Source organism: Macaca nemestrina, chromosome 9, assembly GCF_043159975.1.
Source record: "Macaca nemestrina isolate mMacNem1 chromosome 9, mMacNem.hap1, whole genome shotgun sequence".
In the NCBI taxonomy this organism is placed as follows: Eukaryota; Metazoa; Chordata; class Mammalia; order Primates; family Cercopithecidae; genus Macaca; species Macaca nemestrina.
This window is the reverse complement of record NC_092133.1, coordinates 95,947,978-95,970,581: the sequence shown is the minus strand read 5'-3', so window position 1 is coordinate 95,970,581 and position 22,604 is coordinate 95,947,978. Positions and strand designations below refer to the sequence as shown.

The window sequence follows — 22,604 nt, the reverse complement described above, 5'->3', positions numbered from 1 at the left end:
TGTATTTTTAATAGAGACAGGGTTTCACCATGTTGGCCAGGCAGGTCTCAAACTCCTGACCTCAAATGATCCACCCACCTTTCCCTCCCAAAATACTGAGATTACAAGCATGAGCCACCACGGCCTGCCTCAATAAATAATTTCAATTTAAAAATAATGACAAGCATCAATATTTTTATTTCAAATCTTTTTTAAAACACATTTTCTTACTTTAAAGGCAGTTAGATTTCAGGCTGTTTACATATTGAAAACCAAAACATTTCAAGAGAAAACCTCGCATACGCTCTGTAGATCACATTTAATCTTCATGTGGCTATTGACCGAGTTACTGAGCATGGAAAATCAATCATATTCACAAAAAATTCACTTGTGTGCATATTTCAAAAGGAATTAACTTCAAAGTATCTGCCTTACACTGTAGTCCTCACCAAAAATAATGGGGCATTTCAAACAAAATACGATATGATTAAACATTTAACATATGCACAATTACAGAATTTTTGTTAAAAACTATGCATAGCATTAAGAGAATTTTCAGAGTATGTCATGCAGAGTAGGAATAGAACTCTGTAAAAGCTGTTTCATTTAGGAAAACAAAGGCTTAATAAGAATAATTTTGATACGTTTTTTGCTGATAAAGAACTGCTTGAATAAAATGAAAGATTCATAAAGAAAATATACATTTATGTTATTTTTAAATGAAAGCAATCATTAGATAAAGTATGCAATTCATCCTTAAGACATAACTTCAGAAAAGTAGAGCAAGCTTTCATAAAAAGAGAAAAATAAAAACATATATTCATGAAACATCTAATATGTGCCAGACACATGTTTGCAGATTTTTCTTCACCTTAGAATAATGAGGAGGATGATGATGTTGGTGGTTACCCCATTTTCTGCTTCCTAGTCATTCTAGGTTGTTAAGAACAAAATGATGAACAAATATGGTCCACTGTTCTCTCTGTTCAGAATGTCTTCCTCCTAGACTTTTGTATGGCATAATCCTCATCTTTGAGACGACAGACTGAATGTCAGTCTCAGAAAGATCTACTCTGACCATAGAATTCCACTTCCATTCCAATACCCATGCTAATTATAAAGTTCTTCAATTTTCTCTAACCGAACATTCTCTGTTTTGTTTTTAAGAAAAAGTTATAGTGATTTATAAGTGTTTTTCATTTGTTATTATCTTCCTACTACTACAGCATAATCCCTCATCTTGGATATTCAGAGACTCACTGTCTAGCACACAGTTGTTACTCTGAAAGAAATTACTCCAGGTCAAAACATTGAAAATCTCAACAGGAAAGTCTAATTTTCCAAACTGCTATATTTCTATGGAAAATCTGCAGTAGTAGCCTGCTGAAAGTTACCAACCCCTTACCCAAAATTAGAAATCCACATGCCTGGTCTTACTCCCCATTCCTGTGCTAACAATACTGCTTTCACATAAATGCCACTTTGATCATTTTGTCTTACATTTGGATACAGACTTTCCAGTTTACAAAATGTTTTCACATTTGTTACAACATTATTTCATCACATGCACTTAAGAGGTAGATATGAGCACTGTTTTTATAAATAAGGTTATTGGTACTTGATTAGGTTAAAGGATTTTTTTCCAAGTTCCCATAGATAGTAAGTGACAGAATCAAAATACAGACTTATCTTTTGACATCTACTCATTGCTGTTACCACTATGCAGCTGCTGCTTCTATCTTAAGTGGTGAGGTTTCCTATCTCTTCCACATCCACAGTTGTGACCTTGGGATACATCATTATCATTGGATACTCATGTGGCTGCAAACATGGCTGCCACAAAGGGACTCAAAGAGTTTTTATTTGTGAAAAGAATGTCTACTTATTAAAATACTACTCAACCAAATTGTTGTTGTTATAGTTTTACAGGTGTCCTATTTCTCATGTTTATCCAACTCCTGAAATGTTCCTTCAGATCTATACTGGATAATCAAAATATACCAACACTTTCAAATCCCAGGCATTATCCTCTCAAGTTCCAAGTTGAGCAAGACTAAGACTACAGTTTAAACTCTTTCTCCCTGAATCCAGGTAAAGCTTTCATACATCTAGATATACACAGAATCATATATTTGCCCATAAATGAATGCAGATAAATTATTTTGCTTTTAGACAAACTTAACTTCAGAACTCAAATAGATTCCTAGTGCCTTCCATGCCTTATTTTATTTTGCTCTATTCTACACTGGCTTCGTAAATTAATCCTGCAAATTAGCAGGCTTGCACTATGCAGCTGTTATCTAGTTGGCACATGATTATAAAGTATGTTCTGGTAAACGTCAGTAAATAATTTCTTATGGACACATGCAGAGGTGAGAGAATAAAGTCATCTTTTTATGTTTTAAGATTACTCATTACTTAAGTTTTAAAATAAGAACAACAATACACAGTACCTCAGAAACTGAAGGTGATGTCGTATCTTCTTTTTGTGCTGACTCTGATGTGGGCATCTTATCTACAAAATGTTATTCACAGACACATATATCAGAACACTTATTACTGTAAATTGTAAAAACATATACAAATCTATTTCCATTTATGAACATTTCAAAAATAAAAGTAATAGCAAATATAGAATTTCAGAATCGAAGCAGGTTCAGAAAATGGATAGTATGATGAAAGATAGCAAAAAGTAATTTTTAAGGTAGACATTGTATTTCAGTCTATAAAATTATTTTGTAAATAATAGCATTTAAGCATAGAAACATTTTCAGAGATACTAACTTACCATTTCTATTATTTTGGTATAAAAAATAAAATTGTCATTACTTGTCAGATCTTGTGGAGCTCGTACAATAATGCCAATATCATTTTCTTGTTGCCCAGTTGCTTCCTTCTATTACAAACAAAAACCAAAAAGCACCAAAAAAGAACTTCAGAAAAAATTGTATTTATTCACTCATTCACTCAATTTGTCAGTAAGACAAAACACAAACAAACAAAAAAACCCATACATTGTATCTATCAAATCACAGACACTATCCTGGGAGAAGCAGGAAATATACACAGAAGATAGATTCTGGCCTATGTTCAAGAAATGGTAGAGAGATGTGAAAACAAATAACAGAAAAGTATAATTCACCAGTTCTACAATTTAAGTCAATATACTACATAAGGGCACAAAGGAGAGAACAATCAGTTTTACCTAAAAAGCATAGAAAAAGGTGCCATAATGGGGCCATATTTGGCAGGACAAAGTGCAGAGTCAGGATACAAAGACTCTAGGTGCAATAGCATGTGCAAAATAATAAGGCATGAAAAACATGGCAACTGAGGGGTGCCAAAGTGATGTGGTAAAACTGGAACACAGCCAGAGGAAAGAGATGAAGAGACAAAATGCGGCCAAACCATATAAGATATGTGTCACGCTAGAATGTGAACGTACCCCTTTGTGTAATGGGTATTCACTCAATATGCAGATGAGTTGCATCATTACAAATATATTTTAGAAAGGTGACCCTTGCAGCGGTGTAAAGATAGATGAACATGGGGAGATGGGGCAAAACTAGAAAGGAGTACTTCAAAATTATAGGTAGAGAGTTAATTATGGTAATAAGATATGGAAAATTATAAGAAGGTAGAAAATACAAAATTAGGTGTGTGACTGGATGGGTGACATGGAGAAGGGTTGAAGTTTAGGATGTGGGGCAGGTTGAAGTGCAGGTTGAAGTGCTTGAGCGTTTCATGGCTACTTCCTAGGTGTTATTTCCTAGGATGGGGAAGCCGGATGACAGAGTAGATTACAAAGAGTCAGAAAACAGTCAGGAATAGAATAAAAATGATGCTTTCAGTTTGAGACCTATAAGATTTGGGGCACCCAGGGGCTTGGAATATCTGGACAAATACATTTGGAGTATGAGTAGATGACCTACATGAGGAAAATTACATAGTGATAAGAAGATAAATATTTGTAAGACATGCTAAATGGGTAGAATTAAGTAACACAAACCTATGCAGACTGTTGAATTTTGAATTTTTGAAAATGAAATCAGGCTGGGTGCAATTGCTCACGTCTGTAATCCCAGCACTTTGGGAGGCAGAGGCGGGTGGATCACGAGGTCAGGAGTTCGAGCCCAGCCTAGGCAACATGGTGAAACTCCGTCTCTACTAAATATACAAAATTTAGCTGGGTGTGGAGGCGCATGCCTATAATCCCAGATACTCAGGAGGCTGAGGCAGGACAATCGCTTGAACCTGGGAGGCGGAGGTTGCAGTGAGCTGAGATCAAGCCGTTGCACTCCAGCCTGGGTGACAGGGCGAGACTCCAACTCGAAAAAAAAAAAAAAAGAAAAGAAAATCAAAGGAGAGACAAAAACCTGGGATTAAGTTTCTCAGTTATATATTTCCAAATTTGTTTCAAGAAAATAAATTTTATTTATATAGGTAAATATTTGTGAAATATTATTGCAATATGCATCTTTAAATTGAATGAAAACATTTAATTCTAAAACACCAAGATTCTGCAAAAGGACCTTTATAAAAATTATCTTTGAAATTTTTAATTGTACAAGAGAAAGGCTTACCTAATTATAGAATTATGAGGTATTTTTAAGTACTATTATAAAGTGAGAGAGTAATGTGAAATCCTGTTTTATAATTCACATGCTTTTCTTATGTTCCTGTAAACAATATAATATTAGCTGAAATTGCCTATTTACACCATATAGGATGGTAGTTTAAAATTGGAGAAAATATCTCATATAAAGAAAATTAACCAATAATTATTCAAGTTGAAGATTTAATAGTTTTTACATACATCTATGATTGTCAGGCAGGATCCAGTATTCACAGAAGTGAAGAAAGAAACTATAAAATTCAAGTCGACAGGATTTCTGAGTTTTAGAAATAAACAAGTATGTGTGCAAGGTTTAATAATTATGAAGACTAAAGTTAAGGCTTCCTGGAAATAATATAAAACATCCTGATTGTAAGAGATATATTTAAGAGTAAAAAAATATTCTTCCAATGGTAAGTTTGTTTACTCTGTTAACAATCTTCCCTTACATATGATGCTATAATAATACGTAATTTACTTTTAAAAAAATCACAAAGATTAATTACACTCATTTGATGTGTGCATATAACACCATTACATACAAATATTATGAGCAAAATATGTCAGAATATTTCTAAAGATTAATAATTTCTACATTTATTTCTTTGAGAGTGTTGTAGCTTAAAAGTGATTTTTCTCTTTTAAGAGATACAGGTTAAGAACCTTGCTCATATGATCAGAAAATTTAATTTTAATAACAAGATTAAATAAAATGCTTATTTATTTATACTCTATTAACAAAAATATTCAAAACAGCTACCAAGATTATATCAAGATAAATTAAATAACCTAAGAATATGCCAAACATTAAGTCAGAAATCTTAAACCAGAAACCAAAGAGTCAAAAATTAATAATTCACAATAAAGTTGACAAGGCCTAAAACCAATTTCACTTTGCAGTCTACATTAATATAAGTATGACTAGATTAAATATAAAACATAGTTACTAAAAGAAGTGAGAATTAAATTTTCCTTCCTTGTTTATAATTTTTTTGTTCATACAATATAAATGTACATGTTTTGGGGGTATATATTATAACTTAATACATTCACGTAATGAAATCAGAATAATTGAGATATTAATCACCTTAGGTATTTATCTTTCCTTTATGCTAGAAACTTTCAAATTATTCTCTACTAGGTATTTTAAATAGTACAACAAATTGCTGTTACCTATACTCATCCTTATATTTTCTTTCAGCTTTTTGTTCAAATCAGCTATAAGCCACTTGAAAACATCTGAGCAGTGTTTTATTACCTGGCTATGTTTTCTTAATTTTTATTTTAAATAATTTATATTACATCTTTTATTCTAGAGAGTTCCTGCTCTCATTTAAACCACTATTTTTGCTGTGTTTTTATAACAGTCTGTCTCATCTTGACTCTCTCATGTAGTCTCTATGTTTATCTCTCCCTTCTTCAATGAATAATTTCCTTTCATCTCCTTCATCGAATTTATTATTATACAAATATGGTGGTATCCATTAGGGTTTTTTTAACCAAAATAACCTAGGACAAAAATTTACCATTACATAGATTATAGAATTGTAGAAATAATTAAAATTTAAAAAGTTAAATTACATGTTATATTTTGAAATATCTCTTCACAATTTACAGTTGTATTAATTACCTCTTGTGTGGAAAAATGTGAGAGTTTAGTTTTTAATAGTACCTTATCTAACTGGGTTTGCATTGAAATAGTATAGGTTGTTTCTATTCTGTGTGGAAAAAAGCGAAGTATAAATTATTGTATAAATTCTGATTCTTCCATGAAACAGAGAAAAAAAGAATAAATCATGGGGGGGGGCAATGATTGATTAATGAAAGTAATACATAGCAACTAAATAGAAACCTGTAAATAAATATGCTGACAATTGAGACAGAGATGCCCTAAAAGCAGACACTGAAGAAATGTATTGAGTGAGAAAAAAGTCTGGGGTAAATCATTTTTAAAAAGGTGAAGGAGGAGGGAGAAACAAACAAGAGACCTAACCAGTCAATCAAGTATGAGCTTCAGTCATGAAAGAAAAGGAAAAACAACTACTATATAAGACATGTGATGAAATACAAAAAATACAGACTTCTGTTCATAATATATTCCTATAATGCTGGTCAGTATTTACATTACAATTAGTTATTTTGTTAATACCTGTGTAATAAGGATTTTAGTTTCATTATTATATAATAAGAGACTCAATTAATTAAACATGGTCTTCTGTCAATACCTAAAAGCTAGAACATTTTTACTACAGAGAGAAAAAATTTAAAAAGGAATGTTTCATAAACTTTTCACCTGAAGAAAGTATTGGTAATAGGAATTCTAAAGAGTAATGTATTCCTTAAAATGATATGTTTAGTAGAACATGAGTTGCAGCCAGGTGTGGTGGCTCACGCCTGTAATCCCAGCACTTTGGGAGGCCGAGGCTGGCGGATCATGAGGTCAAGAAATTGAGACCATCCTGGCCAACATGGTGAAACCCTGTTTCTACTAAAAATACAAAAATTAACTGGGTGTGATGGCACACGCCCGTAGTCCCAGCTACGCAGGAGGATGAGGCAGGAGAATTGCTTGAACCCAGAAGGCAGAGGTTGCAGTGAGCCGAGATCATGCCACTGCACTCCAGCCTGGGCAACAGAGTGAGACTCTGTCTCAAAAAAAAAAAAAAGAAAGAAAGAAAAAGAAAAAAGAAAAAAAAAGAACATGAGTTGAGACTACAATATATTAAAACATTTTTAATCTAAACTCCACTTGGAGGATACTAGAAAATACAGTGTAACCTTCTTTCTTATTTACTACATATCTCTGATTTATTGCCTTCTTATTTAAGACATATTTTCTTAAGATAACTCACATGAATTTATGCATTCTAAATATTAAAAGAAAATACAAATGTAAACCATATTTTGAAAATGCATTAGATTTTATTATAAGATACGCATATTACTTGTAACATTTCATTACATACAAATTAATTTGTCTGCTTGTTTATTCACATTGAAAACCTCTTAAAATGCTTTTTATAGGCAAGACTGTATTCTGGGTACACTAGGATGCACACAACTATGTTTTCTAACCTGCAGTATCTCGTAGCGATGCAAGGGCTTCAAAACGATTATTTAAACAACTCAATACAAAATCTTCTGAAATTTAAAATTTTCAAATGTGATAAAAAATCTTTGAACAATATGTTTAAAAATTGCAATTTAAAAATTCTTAAATTAAAATCCTACCATACGCTTAGTAAGAATCTCTGCTTAGTAAGAATCTCTAACTGGTTGTTTATTGGGGTAAAACCTGCATTCTTCATTTAGATGAAGAGTTTAAAATATACTTTTAATGAAATAATTTGGAAAACACACTGGCATGCCTTAATAATACAGGCTCTGAGAAAGAGAATTTACATTTCTAAATTTCTACCATTATTTTTTAAAATTAGAGATAGACCGAGCGCAGTGGCTCGCGCCTGTAATCCCAGCACTTTGGGAGGCCAAGGCGGGCGGATCCACGAGGTCAGGAGATTGAGACCATCCTGGCTAACACGGTGAAACCTCGTCTCTACTGAAAATACAAAATAAATAAATAAATAAATAAATAAAATTAGCCGGGCATGGTGGCGGGCACCTGTAGTCCCAGCTACTTGGGAGGCTGAGGCAGGAGAATGGCATGAACCCGGGAGGCGGAGATTGTAGTGAGCCGTGATTGCGACACCACTCCAGCCTGGGCGACAGAGCAAGACTCCCTCTCAAAATAAATAAATAAATAAATAAATAAATAATAAAATTAGAGATAAGGTCTCGCTATGTTGCCCACACTGATCTCAAACTCTTTGCTTCAAGCGATCCTCCTGCATCAGCCTCTTTGGTAGATGGAACTACAGGCATGCACCACCATGACCAAATAAAATTTCACAATTTCTAATATTATTTTGGTGTAATTGAAGAAGCAAGAAGAGAAACTGAGAAAAAACTCTCTCCTAAAAACTATATTATATCAAAATAATACGTGTGAAAAAAAAAAAAAAACCCTAGATACTATGTGGCACAGTTTTGGAACTGAACAGTATCACAGAGATTCCTTGATTACTATAATAAGTAACTGGATCCATTAAAGACAAATTTAAGCATGAGTTTTTTTAAGAGACAATAGAATAATTTTAAAAGTCACAGTAAGTACTCTTACCCAAATAAGCCTTTACCAGATGTTATATATTCTGTATTGTGGAAAAGTTTTTTCTAATATAATGTTCCTCTCACTATGTATTCTCCAGCCCATTCCTTTTATTGGCACTCACACCCTCAAAGTATTTACCAATCATTTGTTATTTACTAAAGTAAAAAAATAAGTTTTTAAATCAACTACTCATATTTCTATAAAATGTTTTTATCTCACCAACTCTTATTACCAACACGAAATAATGGTACTTACACCACTGCTAAACATGAAAAGTAAATACTATACAGAACTAGTTTCCAACAGAGAAAATCAACTTCACAAGAGACCATTTTACATTGGTAGTAAGATTAAAGTCTTCCTTAACTTTTGTAGACTGTGAATTTTCTTTTTTTTTTTTTTTTTTTTTTTTTTGAGACGGAGTCTCGCTCTGTCACCCGGGCTGGAGTGCAGTGGCCGGATCTCAGCTCACTGCAAGCTCCGCCTCCCGGGTTCACGCCATTCTCCTGCCTCAGCCTCCCGAGTAGCTGGGACTACAGGCGCCCGCCACCTTGCCGGGCTAGCTTTTTTTGTATTTTTTAGTAGAGACAGGGTTTCACCGTGTTAGCCAGGATGGTCTCGATCTCCTGACCTTGTGATCCGCCCAATAGTTTGCTGAAAAGACTTTAGAGAAACAAGATACAACAAAATAAGCAAATTCATATATTTAAAAAGAAAATCTGCTAGTTCATGTCTTGGTGCTCACTCCAAAAAAATAAGAACAAAAAATCTGGGGAAAAATCAGTCTTCTGTATATTAAATCGTGTTTCTTGGTATAATTAAAATATGCCTCTGCTTTAAAAAAAGATTTTAGTTACCTATTTTTGACTCTACCTCCTCAACCTATAACATTCAATGAAGACTCACTCTTAGTTCCATAACAAGTAGTGACAGCCAAAATAACTGGCATACCCTGAGTATAATTCATCCTCACAAACTGTCCTCAATGGTGAACTGAAAATCTACTTAATGGCTGACATAACTTTTGATATCTAAACTGTGGACAAATTTGATAACCTAAAATAAGGGAGAAAGACACATTTACCTTGCTTCTTATCGATTATCTTTCTCTGATTCAAAGACTAATCTGTATCATTGGAAAATGACATTCTTTGTTTTTCAGCATAAAAACCAATTAAGAATGCCCTATTGCTTCCCTTCACCCTAAAACACTACAGAGAGTCCCCTGAAATATTTGAAATGTTGAAAAGCTGAACCTACAAATGTCAAAATACAAATGTATATTTGTTATTGGGAATATTTTTCTCAACAAAACAATGAAACATTAAAAATAATAAAATCTAATTACTTATTTTGTACTTGTCTTTCCTTGTTCAGGTCTACATAAAGTAGCAAAGCCTTAAAAATCTCGTAGGTACTTATACCCAAGGAGAGAGTCTGCTAGAAAAACTGGGTCCTGATAGTTGGATTTCTCTAATTACTATATATACACAGAGAGAAAGATCTGGAAGTGGGAGCCACTGTATATAGTGAAAGTTTCTCCCACTTCCGGATCTTTCTTCTGCAGAGCTTCATGGCAGTCTCCAAACTTTAAATATTCTCCTCATCAAAGCACAGACTACTGAAAAGATAAACTCCATGACCAACCTAGAAGCTCTGTATTTACCTGTTCCTGGAAAACAACTAAACGGAGTCTCAGTCAGTCATTCATCTCCAGCATAAGCATGTTATCAAAAACCCAACTGAACCATGACTTATTTGACAGCCAATCTTACTCCTGCTTTACATGTACATGGGTAGGACATCAGAGGCTTGGAAAAAGAGGCAAAGGGGAGGGGACACCTGCCGTGGGCCACAAGATCTATGTAATTCAGCAACCTTCAATCCCCTAGCACTCAAGGGGCTCTAAGCCACTCCTGTGAGATTTGGGGTGAAAGAACACAATAGGACATTTCTATCTGATTGTAGAGACTTTTCGAAGGGGCTTTTTTTTTTTTTTTTTTTTTTTTTTTTTTTTTTTTTTTTTTTTACCTTTCAATAGAAAGCATGAAATGCATTCATTTCTCCAATTAAACAAGCAAAAAAGCTCCGATAGCAGTAAAACTTGCTGTCTGGCGAAGCTCTTGGACACTCGTCTTCTCCTGGGAGAAATTCGCTGAGCAGCGCCGTTAGGCAGCAACGAATGCGCAGCTCAGCAGTCTCAGAAGACCCGCGCCCTGGCAGCGCTCCCCCGGGCCCCGCGTGTAGGTGGCACCCACCGCTGAGGCACTGTCGGGCTGGCGGGCCTCCCTGGAGCAGAACGTGGGAGACGCCCTGCCACACGACCCGCTTGACATAGCCGCCCCTGGCCCCTTCTCGACCTGCGATCCAGGATCTGGGCCCCGGTGCTGGGCACCTGCAGCCTCCTGGATGGCGCTGAGCGTGGGTTCCCGCCCTCCTGCAGCTGGGGACCCACCCCTGCCTTAGGCTCCCTGGACGTTTCTTATCCAAGGATCCTCGCTGCTGGTGGCGCTGACAGGGTCCGGGTTGGAGCCCCTGCTGCCGCGTGCCAGGTTCAGATGGGAGCTGCAACTGAGTCCACGGTGGAGGCTGCAGGGCTGGGCCCAGACCGCTGAGGGTAGTCGAGTGAACCCGCCCTTCCACCCTGGGCTCGCTCTTCCTTGGCCGGCGCTGGCAGCTCAGGCTCGCGACCTCTGAGCCCCGTACAGCTGCTGGGATGAGGCATTGAGGCAGATTCCCGCCCTCCTGCGGGTGAGGTCCCACCACTTAGGCCCAGTGGCGGCGTCCGACCCTGGGGTGTGCCGCGGCTGGTGGCGAGGTCAGGTTCTGGGGTTGCCAAGCTGCTGCCACGTTCAAACGCCAGCTGCAGCTGAGCCCACAGCGGAGGCTGTAGGGCTGGACACAGAGGGTCTGAGCGTCGCCGTGCGGCACACGCCCTCCCTCTCTAGGCCGTGCACTTCTTGACTCGCGCCCGGAGCGCTGGGTTGCGGGCTTTGGGCATTGTGCAGCCGCCAGGATGGTGCTGAGCAGCAGGTTCCTGCCCTGGTGCAGATATGGGGCGGACCGACTGACGTCAACGCTGTAGCAGTATCTGTTCCTGGTCCGCGCTGACTGGGCCCAAGGGGAAGAAGGGAGTTTAGGGTTGCTCGACCATATTTGCCTGTTCACCAAGTGCAGGTAGAGGCTAAAGCTCAGACAGGGGCACGGATAGCTGGTCCCGTTTGACGGCTTCAGGTTGCTGAGTGTGCCCAGTGCTCGGCCCCAGGGTCCCTTCCTCGTTCACCCACATCTGGAGTATGGCGGTGACACTGGGTAATCTGCAGTCATCCTGGATGGGGCTGAGCTGCGGTTCTCTCCCTTGGGCTGAAAGGGAGACTTAGCTGAGTAGAGCAGATGGAGAAACAGTTAAATTGAACTCATCCTATTTGAAGACTTCCAGGCTGGGTGCAATGCCTCATGTCTGTATTTCCTGCACTTTGGGAGACCAAGATAGGAGGATCACTTGGTCCCAGGAGTTTCAGACCAGCTTAGACAACACAGGGAGACTTCGTCTCTACAAAACTAAAACAGATCAGCCAGGCATGGTGGTGCATGCTAGCTACTTGGGAGATTGATTTTGGGAGGATCACTTGGTTCCGGGGATTTGTGGGTATAGTGATCTGTGATTGTCACAAACAAGGAATGAGAGGCCTTGTTGTTCCGCATCCTAGAAAGCATTTGACATCGCGGTCTTCTAGATTTCCGTTATTATTTGGTTATTTCTGCCCCTGTATTTTAAGCCTGGGCAACACAGACTCTCTAAATAAATAAATAAATAAATAACTTCTAGTCAATATATCATATCTATGTCGCATTCTTTACACACCAAGCTTGCAGAGTTGAAACTCCCAGCGTCCTCTAATTATGTGATAGGGACCATGTGATTAAAGTGGGTGACCATATTCTTGCTTTTGGACATTCCAATAGATGTGCAGTGATAGTTCATTACTGCATTTTCATAAGGAAACATTATATGGACCATCATTACATATGATTATTTTTATTTGCATATTTTATTGGGTGAGATGCCTGTTACAGTCTTTAGTTCACTTTTTAATTGGGTTGTTTATTTATTATTCAATTTTAAGAATATTGGTATATTGTGGAGAAAATTCATTATTCAAATATGTTTTGCAAATATTTTCTTCCAGTCTGTGGCTTGTCTTCTCTTTCAGTGGCTTTAACAGAAAAAAAAATGTGACATTTTAATCGTCTAGCTTATCATATTATTTCTTTTAGGTGCGGTAACTTTGGCATTTTTTTCTAGAGATCATCAAACCCGAGAGAGTCTAGATTTTCTCCTGTTTTTTTTTCCAGAAGTTTTATAGTTTTGTGTTTGACATTTATGTCTATGATTCATTTTGAGTTAATTTTGGTGAGGGGGTAAGATCTGATTCATTTTTTTTTTTCACTTGTGGATATTCAGTTGTTCCAGCACCAATTTCAGAGGAAACCAATCTTTGTTTCATCATATTGCCTTTACTTTTTCATCAAATATTAAATATATTGATTTTTCTCTATTTCTAAACTGTCTTGTTTCATTAATCTGTCTATTTTTTCATCAACATGATACAGCCTTGATTACTGTAGCTTTACAGTAAGTCTTGAAGTTGGGTAGTGCCTGTCTTTCCTCCAATGTTGTTCTCTCCTTCAATATTGTGTTAGCTATTCAAGGTCTTTTTCTTCTCCATATAAGCTTTAGAATTAGCTTTTCTATATCCATAAAATAATTTGCTTCCATGTTGATTAGAAGTGCATTGAATCTCTACATTGGGAAGAGCTGACATCCTGACAATATTCAGTTTTTCTATTCATTCACATAATGTATCTTCTCTATCTGTTCAGTTCTTTTTTGATTTCTGTCATCAGATATGGACATTTTATGAAATTACATAACTCCCTCTAACTTGACCAAAGGACAGTGATGAATTCCTCATTCTACAGCCAACAAGTCACCTGTGAGGGCCATATGTCTAAACATAGACAGAAGGGTAAGAAAATGATAAAGACATCCTGGGAAATATAGGAAATTCATGAATCAGCAACTCTAAGTAACTCCTTTCCATTTCCCCAGGGCACCTGTGGCTTCAGCCAATACCTGCTAGCTTGTGCCAAGGATGCTGGTGCTCCTGGCTTTCCCAGTCCTGCCCCCAAGGCTGCCTTCCGGTGTGTGCCTCTTGATCTTAGTGAGAATGTACTTCATCCCTACCATGGGTGAAATTTTTTCACAAATAAACACTTTTTAAAATAATGTCAAATTTATATGAAACAGAGGTGCTGCATGTGCAGGTTTGCATGTGTCTTTTTGGTAGAGTGTTGTATTTTCTTTGGGTGTACACCCAGTAATGAGATTGCTGGTTCAATTAGTAGCTCTATATTACATTTTTTGAGAAATCTCCAAACTGCTTTCCATAGTGGCTGACCTAATTTACATTCCCAGTGACAGTGAATAGGAGTTTTCTATTATCTGCAGCCTCGCCAGCATCTGTTAACAAATAACCACTTTTATTCCAGGCATAGATCATCTGTTAGTTTGTATTTCAGCACATCCTCTGAAGAAGATAGTCTTTTTAACAACCAAAGATGATTCAACATTTCAAACATGTTTTTTTATTTTTCTGTTTCTGATGCCATGTGAAGCTTTCTGTCTGTCGCAGTTTAAAGTATAGGTTAAGAGCATTGTACCTTGAAGTGACCCATCTCAGTGGCCCCATGCAGTGTTCTGTCCTAGAACTCTTCATAAGCTTTTGCCCTGTGTGACCAGTGTGGAGAGGAGTCCCCCTGATAGTGTTTCACTAGGCAAGTGACCAACTAAAGAATTACCACAATCATGTGTGACTGTTCTCAAGGTTCCCAAACATACAAAAGGGGACAGTTACAGGTAATAAAGCTTTATTAAAGGCAGTAACATCTCAACCCAGCAGAAAACATACCGTGGGCCATGAGAATAGGTTACAATAAATATTGAGGAAGAAAAATTCACCTTAATCAGATATTCACCTCAAAATCCTCTTGCTCAAATATTAAATGTCCTTCCTGCACATGTGGCAATACCAGACTTGCAGAAAGCACACGTGGTGAGAGACAAAGCCTGCTGCCTGTTAGCTTCAGAGTCCAACGAGAGGCAGCAAGCTGTCATCTCTTCTTTCTACACTCCTGCTTTTATTGCACAGTACATTTTCACATATGTTTTATTCTGTTTTTGAATGTTGTATTCCATTGGTCTCTCAGACTCATGATGAAACAATACAGCACAATTTTAATTTCCAAGTCTCTACAATATTTTACAGGGGAAGTCAGTCTGTTTCAATTTTCAGACTTTTCATGGATATTTTAATTTGTTTGCTCTTCTATACAATAAAATTTCTATATTCAGGACACAGATGGTATCTACATTGGAGTTAAACTTATTTTCGTTATTTATTTAAATTTGGTTTTAACCTTAGGGGTACATGTGCAGGATGTGCAGGTTTGTTACACAGGTTTCCACCCTCCTGCAGCTGGGGACTCATCCCCTGACTTGGGCGCCCTGGAAGCTTCTGGCCAAGGATCCGCGCTGCTGGTGATATGGCAGGGTCAGGGATGCAGTCCCTGCTGCCGCGTGTCATGTTCAGGCGGCAGCTGCAGATGAGTTCACGCTGGAGGCTGCAGGGTTGGGCCCAGACAACTAAGGGTCGTCGAGTCCACCAGCCTTTCACCCTGGTCTCTGCTCTACCTTTGCCAAAGCTGGCAGCTCAGGCTCGCGACCTCTGGGTCCTGTACAGCTGCGGGGATGAGGCTTTGCTGCAGGTTCCTGCCCTCCTGCAGCCCAGGGTCCAACGCCTGACTTAGGCACAGTGGCGGCGTTCTACCCTAGGGTTCGTCGCAGCTGGTGGCGCGGACAGATTCTAGGGTTGGCAACGCTGCTGCCACCTTCAAATTCCGGCTGCAGCTGAGCCCACGGTGGAGGCTACAGGGCTGGGCCCAGAAGGCCAGAGGGTCACCATGTGGAACACGCCCTCCCTCTCTAGGCCCTGCTATTCCTTGGCTCGCGCCCACGGTGCTGGGTTGAGGGGTCTGGGCACTGTGCAGCCGCCACGATGGGGCCGAGCAGCCGGTTCCTGACCTGGTGCAGATATGGGGTGGATCAATAGACTTCAGGGCAGCAGCGGCATCTGTCTCTAGTCCGCGCTGCCTGGGCCCAGAGGGGAAGAGGGGAGTCTGAGGTTGCTTGGCCATTTTGCCTGTGCACCAAATGCAGGTAGCCCCTACAACTCAGACAGGCACGGATGGCGGGTCCCGTTTGGACGGCTTCAAGATTTCTGACTGCACCCGCGGCCAGGCCTCAGGGTCCCTTCCTCGTTGACCCGCATCTGGAGCATGACGGTGGAGCTGGGTAATCTGTCCCCATCCTGGATGGGTCTGAGCTGCGGTTCTCTCCCTTGGGCTGAGAAGGAGACTTAGCTGAGTAGAGCAGAGGGAGAAAAAGTTAGATTGAACTCATTCTGTTTAAAGACTTCCAGGCTGGGTGCAGGACCTCATGCCTGTACTTCAGCGCTTTGGGAGACCGAGATTAGAGGATCACTTCATCCCAGGAGTTTCAGACCAGCTTAGACAACACAGGGAAACTTCATCTCTACATAAATAAAACAAATCAGCCAGGCATGGTGGTGCATGCCTGTGGCCCCAGCTACTTGGGAGATTGATTGTGGGAGGATCACTTGGGCCCGGGAGTTCGTGGGTACAGTAAACTGTGCCACAAACAGGGAATGAGAGGGCCTGTTGCTCCACATCCTTGACAGCATTTGACGTTTTCAGTCTTCCGGATTTTGCTTATTGTTTGGTTACTCGTGGCCCTGCGCTCCAAGCCTGGGCAACAGAGAATCTCTTTCAATAAATACATACATACATACATACATACATACATACATGCAAGATTTCTAGTCACTATATCATATCGAAGTCGAATTCTTTACACATCAACTTGCAGAGTTAAAGCCCCCAGCGCCCCCTAATTATGTGATAGGGACCACGTGATTAAAGTGGGTGACCATGTTCTTGCTTTCGGTCATTCCCATAGATGTTCAGTAGTAGCTCATTACTGTATTTCTCTAAGAAAATATTATGTGGAACGTCATTACATATGCTTATATTTTATTTGTACATTTTATTTGGTGAGATGCCTGTTACAGTGTTTAGTTCATTTTTTAATTGGGTTATTTGTTTCTTATTATTTAGTTTTAATAATATTGGTATAATTCGGATAAAATTCATTCATCAAATATGTTTTTCAAATATTTTCTTCCAGTCTGTAGCTTGTCTTCTCTTTCAATGGCTTTAACAGAACAAAAATGTGACATTTAAATCAAGTCTAGCTTATCATATTATTTCTTTTATGTACTGTAACTTTGGCGTTTTCTCTGGAGATCATCAAACCCAAGAGAGTCGAGATTTTCTCGTGTTACTTTCCAGAAGTTTTACAGTTTTGTGTTTGACATTTATGTCTATGATTCATTTTGAGTTAATTTTGGTGAGGGGGTAAGATCTGATTCTTTTTTTTTTTTTCCACATGTGGATATTCAGTTGTTCCAGCATCAATTTCAGAAGAAATCAATCTTTGTTTCATCATGTTGCCTTTACTTTTTCATCAAAGATTAAATATACTGATATGTCTCTATTTCTAAACTCTGTCTTGTTTCATTAATCTGTGTATTCTTTCATCAACACGATACTACCTTGATTACCGTAGCTTTACAGTAATTCTTGAAGTTGAGTAGTGCCTGTCTTTCCTCCAACTTTGTACTCCTTCAATATTATGTTAGCTATTCAAGGTCTTTTTCTTCCACATATAAGCTTTAGAATTAACTTTTCTATATCCGTAAAATAATTTGCTTCCATTTTTATTAGAAGTGCATTGAATCTGTACATTGGGAAGAACTGGCATCCTGATAACACTGAGTTTTTCTATTCATGAATATAATGTATCTCCTCCATCTGTTCAGTCCTGTTTTGATTTCTGTCATCAGATATGGACAGTTTATGAAATTACATAACTCCCTCTTCCTTGACCAAAGAACAGAGATGAATTCCTCATTTTGCAGACACAAGTCACCTCTGAGGGCCATGTGACTAAACATAGACAGGACGGTAAGAAAATAATAAAGACATCCTAGGAAAAATAGGACATTCAAGGAATAACAACTGTGTCTAAGTAACTCCTTCCCATTTTGCCAGAGCACCTGTTACTTCAGCCATAAACCTGCTGGCTTATGCCGAGGATGCTGGTGCTCCTGGCTTTCCCAGCCCTGCCCCCAAGGCTGCCTTCCAGTGTGTGCCTCTTGACCTTAGCGAGAATGTACTTCTTCATCCCTACCATGGGTGAAAATTTTTCACAAACGAACACTTTTGAAAATAATGTCAAATTTATATGAGACAGAAGTGCTGTGTGTGCAGGTTTGCATGTGTCTTTTTGGTAGAGCGTTGTATTTTCTTTGGGTATATACCCAGCAATGAGATTGCTGGTTCAATTAATAGCTCTCTTTTACATTTTTTGTGAAATCTCCAAACTGCTTTCCATAGTGGCTGACCTCATTTACATTGCCAGTGACAGTGAATAGGAGTTTCCTATTGTCTGCAGCCTCTCCAGCATATGTTAACAAATATTTATATTTCAGGCCTAGATTGTCTGTTAGTTTTGATTTAAGCACATCCTGTGAAGAAGATATGTTTTCCACAACCAAAGATGATTCCACTTTTCAAACATATTTTGTTTTTGTTTTGTTTTTGTTTTTGTTTTTCTGATGCTGTGTGGAACTTTCTGTCTTTCTCAGTTTAAGGTATAGGTTAAGAGCATTGTACCTTGAAGTGACCCATCTCAGTGGCCCCATTCAGTGTTCTGTCCCAGAACTCTTCACAAGCTCTTTTCCCCTGTGGTCCCAGTGTGGAGAGGAGCCCCCTGATAGTGTTACACTATTAGTGACCAACCAAAGTCTTACCACAATCATGTGTGACTGTTCTCAAGGTTCCCAAACATACAAAGGGGGACAGTTGCAGGCAACAAAGCTTTATTAAAGGCAGTAACATCTCATTCATGAGAACTCTGCCCCCATGATCCAATCACCTCCCACTAAGCCCCACCTCCAACACTGGGGATTACAATTCCACATGAGATTTGGTGGGGACACGCATCCAAATCACATCAGCATCTTTGGCAGGGATATCGCAGAAACACTGTGTTCTTGTCATGGCACCCTACCTAGGACACACGACTTCCATTTATCCCATCGATAAGGATCTTCACTTTGATCACTGAAGTCTGCCTGGCTTCTCCATTGCCAATGTATTGCTTCCCCCTCTTGTCATTAGTAAATTTAGGAAAGGGAGGAAGGGTACTTTGATACAGTGCCAATATCCTTGTTCCCCACCAAACTCTAAACTTATTCTTGAGTCTTTTGGTCCCCAATCAAGGCAACTTTGTGCACTGCCCCCCCACCCCCATCCCACAAAGGGATATCTGGCAACGTCTGGAGACATTTTGGATTGTAACACCTGTGGCCACTAGAAAATCTAAAATGTCATTGGTGACTGGCATCCTGTCTGCTGGATGACACTAGTCTAAAGCACTGGTATAGCGGGTGAAAGCCAGGGATTGTGACACACATCCTACATCACACAAGGCAGCCCAACCTGTGACAAAGAATTGTCTAATCCAAAAGGTCAACAGCATTGGTATTGGGAGATCACGGTTTATTTAGTTATACTTGTGTGGCTTTGCGGCTTCCTATTTTAGCTGATGGGTTATAATCTATCATTATTATTTACAGTGATACTCAAATTGTCCCTGATTTGGCCAGTATGAGTCCATCCAAGCTGGCTTCTTAGACCTTTCGACACGCCCCCTCATTCTTGCAGCACTTTCTTGCTTTCTGGCACAAGATATTCAAGTTCATCTTGTATTTTTCTGCCACAGCCCTGGAATCAGGCATTTCTCCCATGATCTCTAGTTCCTTTTTGTAGGAAATATTTATAAGCCAAAATCCAGGCACTAGATGTGCTCATTGCTATGGGGGGGGTTAGGTACTTTCGGCCCCTCTGAGTGGTCAGAGCTAGGGAATACACACACTCCTAACACCTATATTGATTTCACTGTCTATTTCTCTTTTTAAACACCCTATCTTCACTCTAATCTACCCAATTCCAATACATCTCAGGGCTCATTCTAGTTTTCTCCCTTCCCATATTTGTAATTCTCTCCTTTAACAGTGGAGAACTCCGCTTCCATGGTCTTTAAACTGTTTACTCATTTAATAAATATCCCTCTAAATAGGTGCGTAAAACAGTTATCTTACAGTGAAACCGGGACAGCTCTATGCTCATTTGCAAGGAAACCCTCGTGCCCACTCTTACTCAAGATAAGGAGAAGCGGGAAAGTTTAAAGTTAAAAATGCCCCTGGTGGTCCCCAGGGCCAGCTTGATCACACCATTCAGGGAGGTGCGGATTGATGCCTTACACCTGGTCACAGGGCCTGGGTTAACTTTGTGACCAAACACAGAAGACAGCGCTCGATGTTTTTGCCCAGTCTCTCCTGACACCAAGATTCCTTGGACACATCTTGATAGTTTATAATCTAGAGACAAAATGTGCCCTGTGCAGCCAACGAGTGGCCCTGGGTTGCCACACCAGTGTGTCTCTTCGGTCACCGATGCTGGCTTGTGCTTTCTTCCTCCAGCTGAATCACCTCCTGTGCTTTTATTAAGTCCTCATTTGAGTAGTCACTGTGGAATCTTGTGAGTCCTTTCAATTATCTAACACGTGCTCCACTGCAGCAACCAATGTCCCCACCACCCCTTCCTCCTCACTCTGCCCTGAACTCAATGCTACTAAACTCCATGCCAGGCCACCCCCACCAGGACACCCTCCTCGCTCTACTCAGGCCCTGACTTGCCCAACCGGCATGGCTGCTCTTCTCACCCACTAAGGTGCCAATGTTCTCCCACAAGCCACCCTCTGAATGCCTCTTTTTTCCTGTCCCATTGATATGGTTAGGCTGTGTCCCCGCCCAAATCTCACCTTGAATTGTAATCCCCACGTGTCAAAGGTGGGGCCAAGTGGAGATAATTGAATCATGGGAGTGGTTCCCCCTTATTGTTCATGTGACAGCAAATAAGTCTCACGAGATCTGATGGTTATATAAATGGGAGTTCCCCTGCACACGCTCTCTTACCTGCTGCCATGTAAGATGTCCCTTTGCTCTTCCTTCATTTCCCACCATCGATCTACCAGCACCATCAAACATCTCAACATGAAGAAATTTCAGTTTCCTACTGAGTTTGCCTAGTTTTACAAATCATTACAGCACTTTTCCTAGCTATATACTATACCTCAGACAGAATAACTGCATTTTCCTCTATCATGCATATCTGTTGAGATGTAAGCTATGGCTGAATCATTTAATATCTGCATGCTAGTGGATATCTATATTCTTTACCTGTTTATTCATGTAGGCTGAGGTCTATACCTTTCTAGAAACCTGAAACATTGGAATTATTCTTTTATTCACAGTAATAGCTATAGCATTCATAGGTTATGTCTTACCATGAAGAGAAACAACAATCACAAATTTACTATCAACTATTCCATACATTGGCACCAACCTGTTAGAATGAATCAGAGGCGGATTTTCTCTTGACAAAGGCACCTTCACACAATTCTTCACCTTTCATTTTATTCTGCCATTCATTGTTTCAGCTCTAGTTATTGTGTACCTTCTATTCCCACATGAAACAGGATCAAATAACCCAAGGAATCTCAACCAATACAAATAAAATCCCATTCCATCACTACCACACAATTAAAGGCATTTTAGGATTTGTTTTTCTACTATCACTTCTACTCAAACTTGTTTTATTCTCCCATGACTTTTTAGGAAACCCAGAATATATTCCAGCAAATCCCCTCAATATACCACCACATATCAAACCAGAGTAATATCTTCTATTTGTCGGTGAAATTTAGGATCTATCTCCAATAAACTAGGAGGTGTTGTAGCCCTTGTGCTCTTATCTTAATTCTAGCAATCATCCCAATCCTTCAGTTATCTAAACAACAAAGCATGATATTCCAGCTACTAAGCCAATGCCTATTCTGGGTTCTAGTATATAATAACCTCATATTCACACAAATTAAAGGTCAATCAGTAGAACACCCTTTCATTATTATTGAACAAGTATATCCATTGTATATTTTTCCCTTGTTCTTATATTAATGCCAATTGCTAGCCTAATCGAGAATAAACTTCAATGAAGAGTTCTTGTAGTTTATTAAATTTGGTTTTGTAAACCAACAATGGAGAGCACCTCTCCCCAGGGCAGTCAAAGAAAAGCTTTTCACTTCACTATCAGCACCCAAAGTTGAAATTCTATTCCCTGATTCTTATACTGAATGCAAAGAGACTGCTCTTGAGTTCTATATCAGTATGGAAAAAATAAGCATAAAATCTAATCACCTTGTGTACACCATGCATTATGTAATTTACCCCATTAATTATGCACTAGTACTATAAACACTTCATCATACATTATACATTTATATCTTATAGTGCTTTAAAATCCATTCCCCATGCATACAAACATGCACATCAAACTAATCACAGTGCATAATACATTAAAAGTCCATATAAATGTATTTAAAAATGAGTGTTGTTCCATACAATAAGTTCTTCATTTTACATAGGACATAATATTATTGACCATACATAGCACAGGAAGTCAAATCCTTTTTTGACAACATGCATATCACCTCCAATAGGATTTCTTATCTAC

General features: G+C 38.9%; 1 long non-coding RNA gene across 2 annotated transcripts; it reads right to left on the bottom strand.

Annotated features, from left to right (window-relative positions):
- Positions 1-2,314: 2,314 nt before the first annotated feature.
- On the bottom strand, positions 2,315-4,300 carry LOC139356356 (uncharacterized). Of its 2 annotated transcripts, none has more exons than XR_011608119.1 (3): positions 3,989-4,300; positions 2,768-2,875; positions 2,315-2,494 (listed from the first exon to the last, which is right to left on the bottom strand). It is a non-coding gene; the product is annotated as an uncharacterized lncRNA (long non-coding RNA). The 2 variants fall into 2 exon arrangements; XR_011608120.1 differs by having other exon boundaries at positions 2,809-2,875.
- Between the last annotated feature and the right edge of the window lie 18,304 nt (positions 4,301-22,604).